At 43.6% G+C, this 19,767-nt stretch overlaps 1 pseudogene; it reads left to right on the top strand.

Moving 5' to 3' along the window:
• The first annotated feature begins 234 nt into the window (after positions 1 to 234).
• On the top strand, positions 235 to 12,369 carry LOC147499168 (endoribonuclease Dicer homolog 1-like; annotated as a pseudogene).
• The last annotated feature ends 7,398 nt before the right edge of the window (positions 12,370 to 19,767 follow it).

Genomic DNA, 19,767 nt, shown 5'->3' on the forward strand with positions numbered 1-19,767 from the left:
ATTACGTGACTCGCTCTGGATAACCCGGCCATGGGTCGTCCCTCTTTTTAAGTCCCATCTCCCAGGGACTAGGCGTATGGGGATTCAATCTCCCGCTTTTCTCCGGCGGCCGATCTATCTGGTACGGGAGCAGTGCGTCTCATCTCTATCTCTTTCCTTTCTTTCCTATTCCTTGTTCTCTAACTTGACTTGTGTCTTCAGCTGAGCCTGGACGTGGGCTATGTGATCCGTGGCATGACCAATACCTTGGAGGCATTTGACTCTGCGAAAGCCGAGATTCACGGGCCTAATGGGTGGAAAGCAAAATGTGCTCAACTTGAGGAGCGGGATGAGGCTCGTCTCGTTGCCCTCAGACACCACAAGGAGTTCCAGCGCTCCAAGGAGGCCTATAAGGTTTACGTGGCAGGCGTCACGTCTCAACTGGAAAATCAGAGGAAGGCCTATGGGGCGCTTCCAGCCGACTTGGGCGATCCAATTTTGAGCCACCGAACACTTCAAGGTCTTTCTTTGCCAAAAGATGGCCACTCGGCCGGTGGAAGCTCTTCTTTGCCTGCCCGGGCGTCTTCTCCCTGACCCACCTCCTGCTTTGATTTCAACTGATCCCACTCCTGTATCCCCTGCTCCTAAGGCGGAGGCCGCCACCACTCCTGGGGTGTCTTCTTCCCCTATCGATGTGGATGGATCCGGCGACGGATCTGGAGAAGGGCGATGCGCCATCGATGCCTCGGCGAAATGATGAAGTCGCCCTAAGTTTCTTTTTATTGGTTGGCCAAGCCCATTTGCATTATCGTATTTGATATTTTGATACTTGAACTTTTGGTTTCACCCCACAGGTTTGGATTTACGGGTACTCCCAAAAACCCTTGATGGGTCCCTTTTGTTGCTTATGCCTTGTGCAAACTCTCGATAATTTAAGTGTTCAACTTTTTGTTTCTTGTCTTTTCGTTTACTACCTTGTTTAGCCACGGCGTTTATCTCCGCCCCTTTGCTTGGTGCCGGTAGGGAGGCCATCGAAATCACGGTCGTGGAGATGTTGGGGGTAGGCTGAGTATGCGGGCCACTCGGCTTGCCCCAGTTGATAAGGAGAGGTTGAGGGCGCCGAAAAGCCCGGCCACTTAGCCGGGCCCTGAAGTTGGCGTGGAGATGTTGGGGGTAGGCGAGCACGCGGGCCACTCGGCCACCCCCAAGTTGACTCGAGGGAGATGTTGAGGGTCGCCGAAGTGAGCCCGCCACTCAGCCCGGGCCCTTAAGTTGACCGTGGAGATGTTGGGGGTAGATGTGCCGGGCCACTCGGCTTGCCCCCAAGTTGATCAAGGAGGTTTGAGGCAAGTAAGCCACCCACTCAACGGCCCCTCAAGTTGGGCTGTGGAGATGTTAGGGGGTAGGCCGAGAAGCATGCCCGGGCCACTCAGCTTGCCCCCGAGTTGATTAAGGAGAGGTTGAGTGTCGTTAAGTAAGCCCGGGCCACTCAGCGGGCCCTCAAATTGGCCGTGGAGATGTTGGGGGTAGCTGAGCATGCCCGGGCCACTCAGCTTGCCCCCAAGTTGACTAAGGAGATGTTTGAGAGCCGCCGAGTAAGCCCGAGCCACTCAGCGTGCCCCCAAGTCCACGACACATTCCATCATTGATGTAAACCCCTTATCCGCTGCTCCTGGCCTAACACACATGAATGAATGCACATTCATTAGATGGGAAAAATTGGTTATTGCTTTCATTACCACAATAGCAAATTCAAAACAGCAATACAAAGCTTGAATGAAGCAAATACAATTTTCTTTAATTGAAAGTACTCATAGCACAAGTCACTCATGGAATTTTTTCAGCATCCGGATGTTCCACGGCTGCTTGATGCTCTCCCCTTGGGGTGTCTGCAGCCTGTAAGTTCCGGACGTCCCTGCCTCCACCACAGTGTAGGGTCCCAACTTTCCGTCTGTCTCCTTCTTGGTGGCCGGGGTCACTCTCCGAAGCACCTGATCCCCCACATGAAATTTTCGAGGCTTCACCCGCTTGTTATACTGTCTCTGCAACCTGCGGTGATACTCTTCCAAACGGACGCGCGCAGTGTCTCTCTTCTCCTCTGTGAGATTCAGTTCCTCGGCGAGAAGTCTTTTGTTAAATCCTGCCTCTACCGCCTTGGTTCTGGTCGTCGGGGCCACCATCTCTATTGGGATCACCGTCTCCACCCCGTAGGCCATTGAGAAGGGAGATTCCCCTATAGAAGTCTCATGTTATGCGATCGCCCTGATACATAATTCAACTCCTCTGCCCAACACCCCTTGCGCTCTTCAAGCTTTTTCTTTAAATTGTCCATGATCACCTTGTTAGAAGACTCCGCCTGACCGTTCCCTTTAGGATTGTATGGGGCTGAAAAACCTTGTTTCACTCCATAGGCTTGGAGGAAGGCCTTCACTTTTCCCCCTGCGAACTGAGTCCCATTGTTCGTGATAATAGTGTGCGGCAGCCCAAACCGGCATATTATATTTTCCCATAAAACTTTCACACTTCCTTCCTCCTTGACTGCTTTGCAAAGCCAGCCAACCAACCCGTTTAAGTAAAATAGTCAGTCGCGGCTAGCACAAACCTTCGCTTGCCACTTGCCATGGGTAGGGGTCCGACAATATCCAACGCCCACATAGCGAATGGCCAAGGGCTAAAGAGACCAATGTGGCTTGACTCTGCGGTGAGTGTATCGGTAGCAAAAGATTTGGCACTTCGGCATCTCTTGGCATACTCGATCGCGATCTCTCTTCATGTGGGGCGGGTACCCCCACGAGATAGCAACCGATGAGTGTTGTCCTCCCCGCCGAGTGGCTTCCATAGCCTCGCCGTGAACTTCTCCCAACACCTCTTTGCTTTCTTTGCGGTCCTGGCATTTCGGAGTGGTCCGGCGACATTCCTTCGATCTAACTCCCCTTATGTCGAATGTACCTTCTTGACCTGCTCCATTCTTCTTTTTTTCTCATCCTTGTCCCCGGTATCTATCCCGACAAGTAACGCTTTGATAGATTCCATTCACCCCTGCTCTTGCTCGGTGGTTAGGCACACGTCTTCGTCCTCCGCGGTGTTTGGTATACTTAGCACCCAGATTTGGATAGACCTCCCCTGTCCCGGGGAAGCATCTGCGACCCGCGTAAAACAAAGGCGTCGGCATGCCTATTCTCTCCCCTACCTAGATGGGCAAAGCTAATTTTCTCAAACTTTTCTGCCGCTTCTCTCGCACCACCTCTAGATATTTGGCCATCCGGGGCACCGCGGCCGCAAATCCCCGTTGACTTGACATACTACCAAATTTGAATTTGAATATACCGTGAGCTCCCGACACCCAAATCCCCGGCGGATCCATCCCCGCTATTATTCTTCCTTTGTACTTAGACTTCGTTGTTCGGCGCCCAGCGAATCCCAGTTTCATTGACAATTCGAAGCCGAGTGTTCTCGGGCGTGACCGGCCCCCCCAATTCCATTCCCGATTATCCGTGGCGATCCATCCGCAAATACCCTCAACCATTTCAGCATGTCCCACGATCCAAGGGTCGTGATTTTGGTCCGCGTCTCTTGTTCCATCACCATCTCTTCCCCCAGTGGGTCCTCGGCCCGGATTCAGCCGGGGAATTCCGCCATTGCTGAGCCTTTTCTGTTTTGGCTTGGTACTCGATCTCATAAAAGAGGCGAAAGCAAAGACGACCACTTCCGGCATTCTTCCCGATTTCTTGGCCTTGGCTCCCGCTGAGTGGCAAAATTAGTCACCACCACCACCGAATGAAATACAAAGTATGGCTTTAACTTTAGTCTTTGAGAAGACCAATGCCGGGCATACTTTTGATCCTATCGCACCTAGTTTCGCATCCAAAGGCATGGTTTTGCTTTGGAAGTACACCGCCTCTCTCGCCTTCCCACTATCCTTATCGGACCAACTAATAATGACACTCAAAACCCCCAAATACAAGTACAACTTTTTCTCCCCGTCACGCTGCGACAAGATCGAGCTTGGCCCAAATATCCTTTCAATTCCTGGAACGCCCTTTCACATGCATCGGTCCACTAGAAGTCGCTCGTCCTCTTTAACAATAGATACAAGGGCCGATACTTGTCCGAAGACTTGGATATGAACCTATTAAGAGCCGCGACTCTACCAACGAGCCTCTGAACTTCCTTCACATTCTGCGGTGATGGCATCTCTATCAACGCCCTAATCTGGTCCGGGTTCGCTTCTATGTCGCGGTATGTGACTATATACCCCAGGAACTTCCTGGACGTCACCCCAAATGTGCATTTCTCTGGGTTCAACATCAGCTTGTGTCTCGCAGTATGGCGAACGTGTCTTTCGATTTCTCAAATGTTCCTCTTCGATCATACTTTTCTCTACCATGTCATCTATATAAATTTCCATCTTCTTCCGGATTTTATCCTCGAACATCTTCTCTCCCACTCTCTGAAACATGGCCCCCGCATTCTTCAGACCAAAAAGCATCCGGGTGTAGCGACATCCCCCTTCCACTATGAACGCCGTCTTTTTCTTGGTCGTATTATACATCACCACCGATTGTAGCCCGTTGACGCGTCCATAAATGAAAAGAACTTATACTCAGCGGTTCGGTCCACCGGTTAAATCTATCCGCTGACATAGGGTAACAATCCTTTGGGCATTCCTTGTTGACATCCTGTAAATCCACGCGACATCCTTACTTTCCCGTTCTTTTTAGGCACGGCTACCACATTGAACAACCATTCGGTAAACTTGCATTCGCGGATGATACCTGCATTTCTCAACTTCTGTACCTCCTCTCGATTCCTGCGCATACCGCGGCGACACTTCTCGGTTTTTGGATCGGCGGGCGCATCCCGCATACAACCTGTGGCATGCAAACTCTGGATCTAACCCTACCAACTCCTCGATCGACCATGCAAACGCATCATTGTTCGCAGCTAGCAAGGCAATCAGTTTCTCTCTCCACTCCTCCGCCAAACTAGCTCCAATGTTCACGAACTTCTCCTCCTCCGCTATTCCAATGTTTACAACCTCAACCTCGTCCATCGTCTTGCCCCCGATGGGCGGCCTCTTCCCTTCGGCCGCAATCTGTAATTGCTATGCAGCCGGATCGTCCCCTACCTCCGGCGCTCCCTTCCAGGGTCGCCGGACTTTTTGCCGCCACTTGGTTTAGGTTCTACGCCGCGAACACGACGCCGCTTATCTCGTACATTCCTCCATTCGTTGGGAATCGGATCACCGTAATACGTAGATGGAACCGCCTCATCTCATGAATCCATTTTTCTTCCCGGATCGCGTTGTATTGTGAGTTAGTATCCACCACCATGAACTTGGTGAAAACGGTCACCGGCCCCACGGTCACCGGCAGATTAGCTCCCCTCCGGCATCCATGCCATCTTTGCCGATTGAACCCAACAAATTAGTCAGCGGAGGCTTCATCCGCTCCTTTTCTATTCCATCTCTTCCAGTGCACCACGAAAAAAAAATCCACCAACTTCCGCGGTCTATCAACACCCTCTTCACCATGTAATTTCCCATTGCTACGGTAACCACCAGGGCATCTTCGTGTGGCGAGCTTACCGACTCCAGATCCTTCTGTGTAAACTCTACCCGGTCACTCCCTCTGCTACTTCCAGGAACTGGCCGCGGACCGCTTGCAACTTCATTTATCTGCTGGAGGCTGGCGGTCCTTCTCACTTTATCCCGGTGAGCGTTCCTCCCCAGCGTTTCTCCGCTGAATATTACATTTATCGTGCCGATTCTTCTTTGCGGCCGCCATCCTCTCGATCGGTGAGAAGCTTTGACATGTTCTTTCAACCGCCCTCTCCCCAATCATTCTTTCTACCAACCAATCGTAAAACAAAGCATTCGTTGGTAGCATGATTCCCGACGATGGTATGCACAAAACGGCTTTCCTTCGATCTCCTTTGGCGAAGCTCTCGGGCTCTTCAGAGTGCCGTTGTCCCTTGATCAGAGGCAAGATCTCCTCCAACGACTTGTTCAGCGGCGTCATATCTATCTCGCGATACGGTTTTCTTTCCCTCTACTCCCGTCGAGCTTGGTCTCTTCCCTTCTCTGCTCTCGGTATCTCCCTCCCGTAATTTCCTCATCCCTGGCCGCAGCTCTTTCCTTGTCTCTTCTGTCCTCCGTGGCCCGGGCATGTATTGACTTGTCAGGCTTTTTGTGTTCCTTACTGTTCCTCCGCAGAATGTCCTCATACCTGATGTAACGTTCCACTTTCAAGTATAAAGCATGCAGGGTGGTAACTTCAATCTTGGACACCGATTCGTACTTTCGTCCCCTACTTTAACTTCGTCTTTGGAGCTATGATCAAGATCGCGTTCATCCAATTCTCCACCTCGGCGTTTCTTCCTTAAACTCGCGCGAAGTTCTCTCTCGAGTGTGTCTCGGCGGACTTCTATTTGACGTTAAAAGGTCCGCTCGTCCGACCACTCTCTTCTCTTCCGATGGATGAAGTGATTCACAAAGGCTTGTTCCAACTCCTCGAACCTCTTAATACTCCGCGATTCCAACCGATAATACCCCAATCGGATGCTCCTCCTTCAGTGGGCGGGGAACATCATGCACCGGAGGCCATCGTACTTCGCTTCTTGCCACAACGGCATCTGCTGCCGAAAATGATGCAAATGGTCAGCCGGGTCTCCTTTCCCGTCATACCTTTCAAACCGCGGCTGCATGAATCTCTTGGGTACCTCCGCATTCCAGACCGAACCCGCCCGGAGGATTCTCGTGCGAAAGCTATCCACCACCTTTTGGCGCGCCGTGTTTTTTCCCCGCTCCGCGCGGTTGGTTTTTTTGGTCTCTTTTAATCATTTCTTTCACCATTTCCATGGTAATGCCTCCACCCCGGTTAGCCTTAAACCGGCCAGACGAGCCCCCTCTTTGCACCTCGCCTCGAGCGACCGCTTCCGCTCCCCCCAGGTCTTCCTTTTCTCTCCTCAAATCATTTTCTTCCCTAAGCCTGCCTATCTCCTCTTGAAGTAACCTGGTTGCCTCAGCCACTGAATCTTCGACTTCCTCTTCCCCCACCTCTATATTTTCCACACTGGTTGTCTCGTTCTGTATGGCCTCCTCCCTCGTCAGCCTTCCTCTACCTCATCCTCTACCTCTTCCTCTCTTAGCTGGAGCCATGCTTTGTAACTTCTCTAATCGTGGACCTACCTCTCCCCACAGACAACGCCAAATGTATGAACACCCTTTACAACCTCTAATTTTCTATGTCCTAATATTCTCCCCCCACTCTCCTCTCTCTCTCTCTCTTTCTTCCTCCCCTTTTTCTCTCCTTACTGTTCTCTTTTATATTGCCATCCCATCTCTCTCGTCCCTTGATCTTTTCCTCATCCTCTGGTCCACCTCCACACACCTGTCCCTTTAGGGTTCCGCGGCCTCACTTTGGTACTCCCCCTCCCTTTTCCCTTACATTGCCTCTCCTTTGACTCTGACCACCCTATTCTCACATGCTCCTGTACGGCCTAACCACTTTTTCAGAGCCACGGCCTCGATCTAGTGTTTCGCGCCTCCCCTTTCTTATATTGCTTCGTGCCAGCGGACATACCACCTCAGTACTCCAGAAAGGGGTTGATACAAGGAACAATACTTTTCTAGGGAGCAACGTCTATTGCTCATGATATATATTTCTTATTATCTAAATTAGTTGAGTGTAAATTTTACTATGTTAATAGGACCCTGAATTTTGTCGCCCATAGTTTAGATTTTAGAGGTAAACGGGTCCCTTCGTATTTTTGTCTAGACCCTATTTCAGCACGGTCCTTAGTTGAGTTATTATCGAGTATGTAATTTTGTAATCTTAGGGAGTCGGACCCTTTTTAGGGGCTAACTCACTTTTGCTAACATAAAAAAAACATTTAACTCTTTGGAGTTACTCATACCGTAGTATCACTAAACACTTTAGAATAATATTTCCATATATATTCTTAATTAATATCTAAATGTTCTTATATGATCCACTACATACTAAGAATAATGTTTCTATATATATATATATATATATATATATATATATATATAAGGTTCCGTTTATAACACTTTTTATACAACGTTTTATACAATACCCCTTGAAAATATGAATTAATTTTTGATTCCTTGTAGATATGATATCCACACCATGAAGGTCATCTCCACAAAAATTCAGCTTATTTGAAAATTCCTAACCATGAGAAAAATTGCTCTCAACTTATGAATTTTTATCAACGGTCTAGAAATATCAATTTTGTAACTTTTTTTTGGCAAACTTATTGTTTCGGCAGTAAACTGCTTCAACACAACGAGAGCAATGGTAAAGAACACACTAAGAAACAGACGAATTTGATGTTGGGGGAAATGAAACTGAACCAAATAATGGCTGCCTACGTACCCAAGATCTATTATCTAGGGATCAAGTTTCTATGTAGTTCCTTATGAAAAATAATGTGGTATTTATAGAGGTAGAGTAGAGAGTCCTTGTAGCTCAAGTAATCTTGTTGCTTGAGTAATTGTGATAGAATATAACTGTCACTCATAATTATCTCTTTGATAAGAAATGAGTCCGACATAAATCAATGTACATTAGTGGCAAGCCATGTGGCTAAGGTTCAACCTTTAGACACATGAGTTAATGGGCTTGTACATTGATCCATGATATTAAGCAATGGGCTTTAGTCCTATTGATTAAATGAATAAAATAGAGACCCCTACTAATGGGCGTTTGCCGCGTAGGTGGGGGGTCGAAAACACCGCCCCCTCTTTGTCAGGCGAACAAAGTTCACATGGCAAAGAAGAGAAGATAAATCACGGAAAATGTGAAATAATAAAAAGTAAGCGGAGTGTATAACAAAGTGTCGTGTGTGAACGTAAAACGATAAGAAAATGGACAATCGGAAAAATTAGTGAATTAGCGGAAATGAAAAAATTCAAATTAAACGATCACGATACGCAATGACGTGAGTTAAATAAAAAAATGGCCTAAAATGCACGATAAAATAAAAGATGCACATAAATAAAATTTCAAAAGAAATTGAGTGCCGAACACTGTACCGAACGCATTACGTAACAACGCGAAAGTGATGTCGACGACGCGTGCCAGCGGAATATCGATACGACGATGTGAACGTTGAAATTAAACATAGGGGCAATATAGTAATAATAGTAATAAAAGAAATTTAACTACGAATTGGATTCAAAGTTTTCAGATTAAATAAGAATGTAGAGTAGATAAGAATTGAGAGTAGAGATGAAGTTGGAGTTGGAGAAGAATTCCAGTATCAATGGAAAGCCAGCGCGGAAACCCTATATAAATAGTGGCTATGCTGCCGGTTTCCCAATCCATGAAAAACTAGAAACTGATCTACAAGAAACAGCCTCTTATAAGAGGTCGTGGTGTATCATATTGCAAGAACCTCCTCTCCCCTCGGTTTGAGAATCCAGAAGATCAGGAAGCTGAATCCGAAGACGCTCTTGACAAAACATACTATGTTTTCCTCCCTCCCGAGTTATGTTTTATTCATCCTCTTCCGGTTCACTTGTTCGAGGTGCTTTCGAGATTGCCTTCAATCATGAGGAGGGTTGAAAGTATGCTTCTTCGCTGTTCATTTCGGGACATGATTAATTATCCTCTACCCGCTTTCAAGATTTTAGAAGCCTTGATCACGCATCGTGTCAAGAGACGCTACGCTATGAAAGAGCAGAGTTACTTGGGGATGCTTACCGAAGTGGGTTGTTAGTAGATTTCTTTTTCTTAAATACCCCCAAAAACACGAGGGTCAACTTACAAGAATGAGGCAACAAATGGTGAGTAACATGGTCCCATCGGTTTGCTCAACAAAAGACTTCAATCATTTATCCAAGCCGATCGATTTGCTCCATCTAGATGGGCTGCTCGAGTACTTCCTGTTTTTGATGAAGATACTAAGGACCTTGAGACACATTCATATTTGGTGAGGGAGGCCGCCTGAGAAACGAGAATCGAAAAAGGTCTCCGTGATGATGGAGACGAATACAATATGGAAGATGGGGAGGTTGAGAGTGATTTGAGTTGCTATAGATAAGAGCCCAAAACTGTAGTTTTAACCTTTAACATCATACTTTTGGACCAATTATGTGAGTAATAATTAAGAGTTAACACCGATTCGTGTTTTATGCATTTCAGCTTCAAAGTCCATTATGTGCGAAATGTGGCACTTTTAGTGAGATAAAGGAGAAAAGGTCGGTTACTAAGGAGTTCCGTGATTAAAGGCCAAGATTCAAGAAGATAAAGCCTTCCTAAAGCCCTACAAAAGCTGAAAAGTCGACACGGGCCGAAAACAAAGACACAAGTCGGGCGGAACTTCCGAAAAGTCGTATCTTTGGACTCGGATTTCGAATTGGGCCTACCTTATCTCAAAACGACCGCTCGGAAAGAGCTTTCCAATGGTCTAAGCCTTGACCCAATCAGAGGAGCAAAAGTGGACGAAAAGTTTGTGGAAGCCAACTGCAGCTGAAGAGGTCTTTTTGAATTTGAAAGAATTGGGTTTTGGGCCCGATTCTTCTGCCCAAAACATGGCTCCAAGCCCATGCACGATTTTGGATCCTGAAAGTATAAAACCAAAGTTTAGCTCTTTGTTAATGGTAGCTAGTTAGACCTAAAATAATATAGATAATTCTAGATCTGTTTTCATTAATTAAATTAAGCTTTAGTTCCATTTTTAATTCTTGTTTTAGATTAAGTCTTTGAATCATTGTTCTTGATTGATTAGATAAATAAAATAGTTGTTTTCTCAATTTGAATTGTATTATTTCAATTTATAGATCTGATTTTGATTCTTGTTAATTATCATTCCGTAGTTTAAATAGGATTGAACCATTGTTAGTTAATTTAGTTAAGTTAGAATTTTAATATGATGGGTAGTTATAATGAAATGGGAAATGATGGTTTGATGACTCAAGGCTAAAACCTCCATTAGAGGGTTGATGAAGCCTTGATGAAAACTTAGTGGTATAGTGTAGAAACATTGTAGAATCTATTCCAATCTAGAAGGTCGATTAAGCCATGAGAATGGGTGAACGACCTCACATGCTAGTTAGTACTTCGGTAGAAATGCCATGAACACTAGGGATTAGAACTTCGAATTTCTTGCCGTAAGAACGTAAGAATCGAGATACAAGAATCTATGTTAGGCTATAAGTTGGATTCGAGGTGGATTCAATTCCCTAAATCCTTTATCTAGATTCAAGCACAATCATATTTCCATAGCATTAAGAAGTTAAATTCAAGTAATCAAATTCAAAGTATATCGTAATATATCACCTTCGTAAAAGCTCTCATTGACTTAAGACCGATTAATTAGATTAGAAAACAATTCCATGCTAGAGCACTAGGAGTGGAACGAACTTTCTACTCCACTATCTGTTCAATAGAAAGAGAGTAGAAACTTTGATAAATATAGACTCGTAAATAGTTTTAGTTTATTTACGTTTTGAGTTCATCGTTCATTTCGTAGGTAGACTATTCATTTTTTATGATTATCAGTTCTATCTAGCAAGACACTTGCAGATGTTGTTGAAGCCTTAATCGGTGTTTATTATGTTGAAGGGGGGAAGAATGTTGCACACCACCTCATGAATTGGATTGGAATTTAGGTGGAGTTTGATCCTAAAGAGATAGAACGTACAAACAAGCCATGCAATGTCCCGTGAGAGCATATTGAGGAGTGTTAACTTTGATGCTCCGGAAAGTGCCTTGAATATAAAGTTCGAGAGATAGGGGTTTGTTGGTGGAAGCTATTACTCATGCTTCACGGCCTTCATCCATGAGTTTTCGCTTACCAACGACCGGAGTTTGTCGGTGATTGCCTTGGATCATCTAATTACAAGGTACCTGTTCTTTACGCATACCGCATCTCCTTTGGTTGTTTGACCGACTTGAGAGCCTGCCTTGTAAACAATGAAAACTTTGCTCGTGGTCGCAGATAAGCCTGCAAGCTTCATGTCCACCTAAGGCATGGATCAAGTGCCCTCTGGAGCAATGATTCGAGAGTTTGTAAAGGAAGTTCTGATGAATTATTGAAACCGGGGTTTAATTCCTTTGGTTTGGGAGATTGCAAAGCACCTAAAGTACTTGGAGACATTTTTGAATCCATTCTTTGGCGCAATTTTACTTGGACGATTGGTCGTAATATCACGCTTTTGTTATGGGCGGGTATTTCAACCGCTTTTACCAATGGTTACTCCCCAACACTTCCGATGCATCCAATGAGGGAGCTTCAAGAACGATGCCAACAAAGAGTCAAGGCTTGGAATACAAAGCCACTCGAAATGGCAATCTTGCCACAGTGGAGGTTTACATTGATGGTCTTCAGATTGGGAGTGCTCAAAACCCACAAAAGTAATTGACTCAGAACTGCGGCAACTATCTTTACCCAACAAAATCCATACTCCCTTCGGTCTCCACCAACATTATACGGTATAGCACCATCTAATGAAGGAAACGAGCCTCAAGCTAAGTGAACATGGAAGCCGCTATAACATCTGACGATGTTGTACGAGCTGGTGGCGCCAGTATCAAAACTAGTTTTAAGTTTTGAACTAAAACATGATACGGTGCAACTCCCACAAAGGAAGGGCACCGTACCTTCTTTGCTTTAATACGGCTGGGCATCCGGAACTTACAAGAACATACATGATATGGTGCAGCGCCCGTAAAGGAAGGGCACTGTACCTGTGTTGAACCGATTTGGCCTGGTGAACCCGATTTTTGAGCTTCTTGTCGACCCGGTTTTGACCCATCCGACCCGTTTTTCTTGTTTTTCAGTAGTAACTACCGCACTATCTGGCTAAAAATACTTCGAGAAGAAAATTCGATGGCGATCGCAGCCTTGGTGAGGTGGAAAGAAGGTGATGATCTGGCGACTACCAAAACCGCGTCGATGGTCGCTTAAGGAAATAAAAAAAAATATATATTTTTGAAATGGAGGAAAGTGTAATTAATTTTCAAACGAAAGTCGAAGAAGATGAAGTAGTAACGACTTACTCACAATTAAGTTCTGGGGAGTGCAATTTAATCAAAGAAATTGAGCAATTATTGAGTTATTTTGAGTCAAGAAGAAGACGGAGAAAAGTTCGGAGAATATGACAAAGCGGTGGCAAAAAAATTCGACAGCATGAAACAGGTATGTCAGTATTTTATTTTTTTCCAGTTAGCTTCAAATTTTGGTTAAGTCTGAAAGACTTATGAAAAAATTTGTATTTCGCGCCGCAGTTGAAACGGGCGGAATTACGAGCAAAAGATATTGACGAAAAGTTTGAACGGAAAGATCACAATGTCGTAAAAAATAATAATAAAGAAGCTGAATAAAGTTTTAAAGAAAGTTAACGTAATGCTAATTTTGCCGCGACCGAAACAACAGGTTATGCGAGCCTCGAAAAGTTTAAACTCGAGAAAGTTCGGGCTTAATGCCTTAGAAAAAAATAATGAAGTCGTCAAAAAATTTCACCGGTAAATTTATCGTAGAAAGATCGGCAAAATGCCTTAGAAAAAAATAATGATAATGACGAAAAATAAACGGAAAATTTTTTAGGAGAAAGATCGGCACAATGCCATAGAAAAAAAAAATGACATTGACGAAAAATTTTCGCCTCGGAAAAAATTTTTCAGAGAAAAAAGATCGGCACGAAGTGCCATAGAAAAAAAATAATGATACCGACGAAAATTTTCTCCGAAAATTTTAATTAGAAAAAGATCGGCACGTGCCTTTAGAAAAATTAATGAAGTTGACGAAAATTTTCGCCAAAAATTTTTTAGTAGAAAGATCGGCCGCGATTGCCTTAGAAAAATTAATGAAGTTGACGAAAATTTTCGCCGGAAAATTTTTCGTAGAAAAGATCGACCAATGCCTTAGAAAAAATAATCAATCGCGAAGATAGTTAACCGAAAGTGCTAAAAGCGGCCGAATCAGATTCGAAGAAGAAAACGAAGATTTACTCGGCGAATCGTAAGATAATTGATCGAGACAATGGATTAGGTAATTTTGTGAATGTAATACCATAGAGCTAAAACTTCTTTTGATGAAAAATAAATAAAAATAAAGTATGTGTTTGCTATTGAATGTTGTTTTGTGACGGATAACATACCTGTGGAAAATTGACAATGTTGTTGATTTATGTAGTTGAAATGAAATAGAACGAGGCGCCCCATGTAGAAACGAAAATGCCAATGCAAAAAATCGTGCTTAACTTTGCAAAATTAGGCTAAGCGAGCATAAAAGCGTTCAAACTTAGGTTTGACGGCTAAACGCGTGGTAACCTCGTCGATTTTGTCGAAACGATAGTAATGGACTAAGCGAGCGTAAAAGCGTTCAAACTTAGACTGACAAAGTTAAATGACGATAACTTCGTCAGATTTTGTCGTAGCGATATTAACGAACTAAGCGAGCGTAAAAACGTTCAAACTTAGACTTGCGAAGTTAAACGTAATAACTTCGTCAGATTTTGTCGTAGCGATAGTAATGAGTAAGCGAGCGTAAAAAGTGTTCAAACTTAGACTGACAAAGCTAAATGTGGTAACTTCGTCAGATTTTGTCGTAGCGATAGTAATGGCTAAGCGAGCGTAAAAAGCGTTCAAACTTAGACTGACAAAGCTAAATGTGGTAACTTCGTTAGATTTTTTCGTAATGATAGTAATAAACTAAGCGAGCGTAAAAACGTTCAAACTTAAACTGACGAAGTTAAACGTGGTAACTTCGTTAGATTTTTTCGTAATGATAGTAACGAACTAAGCGGCGTAAAACGTTCAAACTTAGGATCGACGAAAAAGATGATTGTAAAAGTGATGTGTCTTGACCTTTCGCTTCTAACGGGCGGGAGGAGAGATAAGCTAATGAATCTGCATGACGTAAGTCATTTCGGTCTTTGAGTGATAGAGATGCTATCAAATTGTCGAGCAAGACTACATATCAAACTAAGATAAGCCGCCATACGCTCATCTCTTTGCTTCAAAAGACCCACCAAACCGATTGGCAACAAGGCGAAATCCGTGTATAACCGAGCTCTCGCTCCCCGATTTCAAAGCCGTTCTCAAGGCACAAATGGCGACCTCATACTCGGCCGTTATTTGAAGCGGCGAAACCAAGTCGCATGCAATTTCCCAATCTTTTCTCCACGGGTTTAACAAAAACACATCCATTCCAAACCCAGATTTACTATCGCGAGCCATCCGAGTAAACAATCCATATGTTAATGGGATTAGGAATTGCATTTTCATGTCGGTCTTCGTCAAGCCCCAATTAGTGGCGGCGAGAATGTCTTCCATAGATTTTTCCATCAATGTAGCCGCCAAATATATGCCACTAGGTTGACCCGTTGAAGGACTTGTTAATATAGGAGGACTAACCAAGTATTTCTTCGGTTGTTGCAATGCCATCTCACAATCAATGTTCCAAGTTGCCACCCTCTTTAAAATCTAGAAGAAGGGATGACAACGATCGAATATTTAGAAATAAATCTATGAAGAACGGCAAAGCCGACCGAAGAAGTCGTTGAATTTCCTTCTTATTTTTGGGTGATGACATATCAATAATCGGCGATTTGATCGGGGATTAGCCTCAATACCTCTACAAGTCATGAGGTATCCCAGAAATTTTCCAGAAAAGAGGCCCAAAAGAACATTTGGCGGGATTGAGTATCATGTTATACTTGTTAAGCCTATCAAAAACAAGTTAAAGATCGGAAAGATGATCACCCGTATTGTTCGATTTATCGACTATATCATCGATATAAGCCTCCATTATTTTTCCCAACAGATCGGAAAAAATTGTATTGAAGAGTAAAATCCATTTCACCTAGAAGATTTAAACAGACAGACGCCCCCGGTCGAGCCTATGTGGAAGATGACACCTGCCATTACCTCTTACAAGAGTTAGAGATTTTAGGCGGTACACACTTTTGGGTCCGACTGGAGATTGTCTTTTTCTTTGCGTGTAACCAACCTATCTAGGTTGGTAGTTTGTCTGGGATTATGGTCTTCCCTCTAGTTACCTCTGTGACACCTTCCATCCCCGCACAGTGACTCATGCGGGATGGCGGTTTTTTTCAAATCTGCGAGGTCGGCCTTCCCTGTCAGGTCGGTCCAATCTAGGATGAAGGTTTTCATTATACTTTCTTCTGTGACGCCTTTTTTCCCTGTATGGATGGACCTGTCTAGGATGGCGATTTTCCGCAAATCTGCGAGGTCGGCCTTTCCTGTCAAGTCGGTCCAGTCTGGGATGAAGTTTTTCCTTATACTTTCTTCCGTGACGCCTTTTTTCCCTGTCTAGATGGACCTATCTAGGATGGTGATTTTCCGCAAATCTGTGAGGTCGGCCTTCCCTGTTAGGTCGGTCCAATCTTGGATGAAGTTTTTCCATATACTTTCTTCCGCGACGCCTTCTTTCGAAGGCGTTTGTACCGCCGTTTGCGGTAGCGGCGGCGGCGGTGCTGCTGCTTTCCGGAACCTAGTAACAAAAGTACATAACTTTTCGTCATGTTGTTGCTTGATGTTCAAAAGTGAGTCGACATCCTTTGGTGTCTTGCAATTGTGGCGGAAACGATAAACAAACTGATTTTCTAGTTCATTGTATTGGTGAATTGATCTTGAAGGCAACTCACTAAACCAGCGTAATGCTTCTCCCTTTAGAGTTGATGGAAAGAGATTACACATGAACGGATCATCTCCACCACCCCATAACACCAACTTATTTTTGAACGATAGAACATGCAAGCCAGGATCTCCTTCCGACTCATCATAAAGTTCAAAATCGGGTTGTTTGAAGTCGGGATGGTGGTAAGCTTCCTGAATGTCGAGCGAAAACTTATCAAGTACGCCATCATTGACTGTCAAGTTTTTCATTCTTACATCCCTTGACTTTCTATCGTTAAGTTATTTTGCAATCAACTCTTTCAACTGTTGTTCTATTAGAGTTAAAGTATTGGCTCGAATAACTGGACGCCCCCGGTTGTGCCCATGTGGAGAAGAATACCTTCCATTATCTTTTATTGGAGTTAGAGATCTTTGGCGGACGCATACGATCATCTCGACCGGTGATTGTCTTTGTCTATCCCTCAGAACCCGGTTTAGGCGGTAGTCACCCTTTGGCCGGTGGTCGGGTATAATTATACCACTTCTCCATGTGTTGTTGCTTTGTATGCGGGATGCCCGCCTTCCCGTCATGTCGGACATATCTCGGATGGTGGTCTTCCCCACGAAATTGCTTCTCGAGGTAAATCTTCCATTTGAGATCGGATATGTCTAGGGTAGTAGTTATCCCCGCCAATCCGATTCTCCCCATAAGTCACGGGTAATAGGGTCATTACTCTTAAAAGTGTGCACCGTTGATTGTGTTTGAGAAATAACACGCTGTTGTTGGTGACGATGAAGTGGATCTTCAAGACGGTCCCATACACTTGGAATGGCTGCGTCCCCTTCGTGGTCGCCTGATGTTGTTTAATTTGCAGCCTCGTCCACCGGCCTTTGCCTCTTTGCCAGCTTCCTTCTCAAGTTCCTATTTTAAATTTTTGACTCGTAGTAACTCACGCTCAACCGTATTAGGAGTGGCGATAGCGGAGGCGGTGGTGGTGGCGCTGCTACGGTTGGATGTTGAGAATTGATCTTACCACTAGGAGCAACTTGATTGTTCAACGGTTCTTACATTGGCTGATTTGAATTTTGAGGGTTGTAATTCCTATTAGCAGGAGGAATATGTTGACTATTTGGTCTGCTTCTTGTGCTTACCATCTTGATTGTTTCACGTGATAATGAATTCTAAATTCCCCGACGGGCGCCAATTATGTTTCGGCAAAGAAACTGCTTCAACACAACGAGCAATGGTAAAGAACGCACTAAGAAACGAGGAATTTGATGTTGGGGAGATGAAACCGAACCAAATAATGGCTGCCTCACGCACCCAAGATCTATTCTCTCTAGGGATAAAGTTTCAACGTAGTTCCTTATGAAAAATAATGTGGCATTTATAGAGGTAGAGTAGAGAGTCCTTGTAGCTCAAGTAATCTTGTTGCTTGAGTAATTGTGATAGAATATTGTCAACTGATAATTATCTCTTTGATAAGAAATGAGTCTGGACATAAATCAATGTACATTAGTGGCAAGCCATGTGGCTAAGGTTCAGCCTTAGACACATGAGTTAATGGGCTTGTACATTGATCCATGATATTGCGAATTGGGCTTTAGCCCTATTGATTAAATGAATAAAATAGAGACCCCTACTAATGGACGTTTGCCACGTAGGTGGGGTCGAAACACTTATAAATGTTCAAAGGACCCAATTTTTTGTGGAGATCATATCCATAGTGAGAACATCTTATCCAGGGTAGGGAATCGGGTCGGATTTGACCCGAATCCAACCCAACCCTCGGGTTGATTTTTATATCCATTTACTTATTCGGGTCGGGTTTGGATTCGGGTTCGGATATATTTTTAGGTTTTTTTTTTTAAAAATTTAGTGTTATTCGGTCGGGTTCGGATATTAAATTTCTGATATAATCGGGTTCGGGTTTGGATATTATCAAAACTATTCGGATTCGGATATAGCCATATCCGACCCGAACCCGACCCGATCCCTGCCCTAATCTTATCTACAAAAAATTAGCCCTTAAAACATCTTGAAGAGTCTGGTGGGGGGCATTGTATAAAAAGTGTTGTAAACGGAACCTACCCCTATATATATATACTCACACAGACGGACATCCATCCGTAAAACGGACTTCACAAAAAAAGTGAAATATCACGAAATATACTCACGAAGGGTTTTAGAAAACCCAACCTCGCTCATATTCCCTTTCTTCTATTCTCTTCCCCATATCTTTTATCTCTCAATATTACCCCGACTCTTTCCCTCCTGGTACTTTCTTTCTCTATCAAAGGGTTTCTCTTCTCTCTTTCTCATCTTATAAGTCTAAACAAAAAACGCGACCGGCTTTGCACAAGCTTTGTGAGTTTGGATTACACGTAAGTTTACTATTTTTTCCTAACATCAATATTCATTGTTGCGTCTTCAAAGAAACCAACTGTTCATGCTTGTTTGTGCTTGCTTTAGTGGTAAATACATCTTTTACATTTGTTTTTCTTAGAAGGGAACCAGGGAATATGTATTACTAAAAATAAAATTAAATAAAGGAAACAGGAAGCATTGAAGAAGGGTTTCTTATTTCTTTTGTTGCTAAAGAACATGCTTCTCTATGTGCGACATCGTATGGACTAAGGAGGACATTATGTGGCGGACCTCTTGTTTTGAAAAGATGAACTTAGCTGCGGACTAGAGATCCTAAAACAATTTGTTAGAAAATTAAAACGGGTTAGCGACTAAAACGGTAGTCCCAATTTTTTTTAAAAAAATCTAAATGTTTTCAAAAGAGTCGGTGCGTATACACAAGCCTACAAGCTAGTCTTAATATTAAAGTTTCCACAAAGAATATTTTTCGAGCTCTATTAAAATTCCACATCATCATCTCCTATTAAAACGGGAATTCCTTTCCTAGCTATTTATTAGACACTTCTAATTAAAACGGGAATCAATTTCCTATTAAAACAAAAATTCCTCCTTTATTAGAAAAAAGAAATTCTAACACTTCTAATTAAAACGGGAATTTTTTTCCTATTAAAACGGGATTTTTTTTCCTATTGAAAAGGAAAAATATAACATATCTAATTAAAACGAAAATCATTCTCCTATTAAAACGGAAATCATATTTCTAAATTAAGTAAACTATTAAAACGGGGTTAAAAAATGGGTTTATAA

This window comes from Coptis chinensis, chromosome 5 (genome assembly GCF_015680905.1).
Source record: "Coptis chinensis isolate HL-2020 chromosome 5, ASM1568090v1, whole genome shotgun sequence".
NCBI classification, from domain to species: domain Eukaryota; kingdom Viridiplantae; phylum Streptophyta; class Magnoliopsida; order Ranunculales; family Ranunculaceae; genus Coptis; species Coptis chinensis.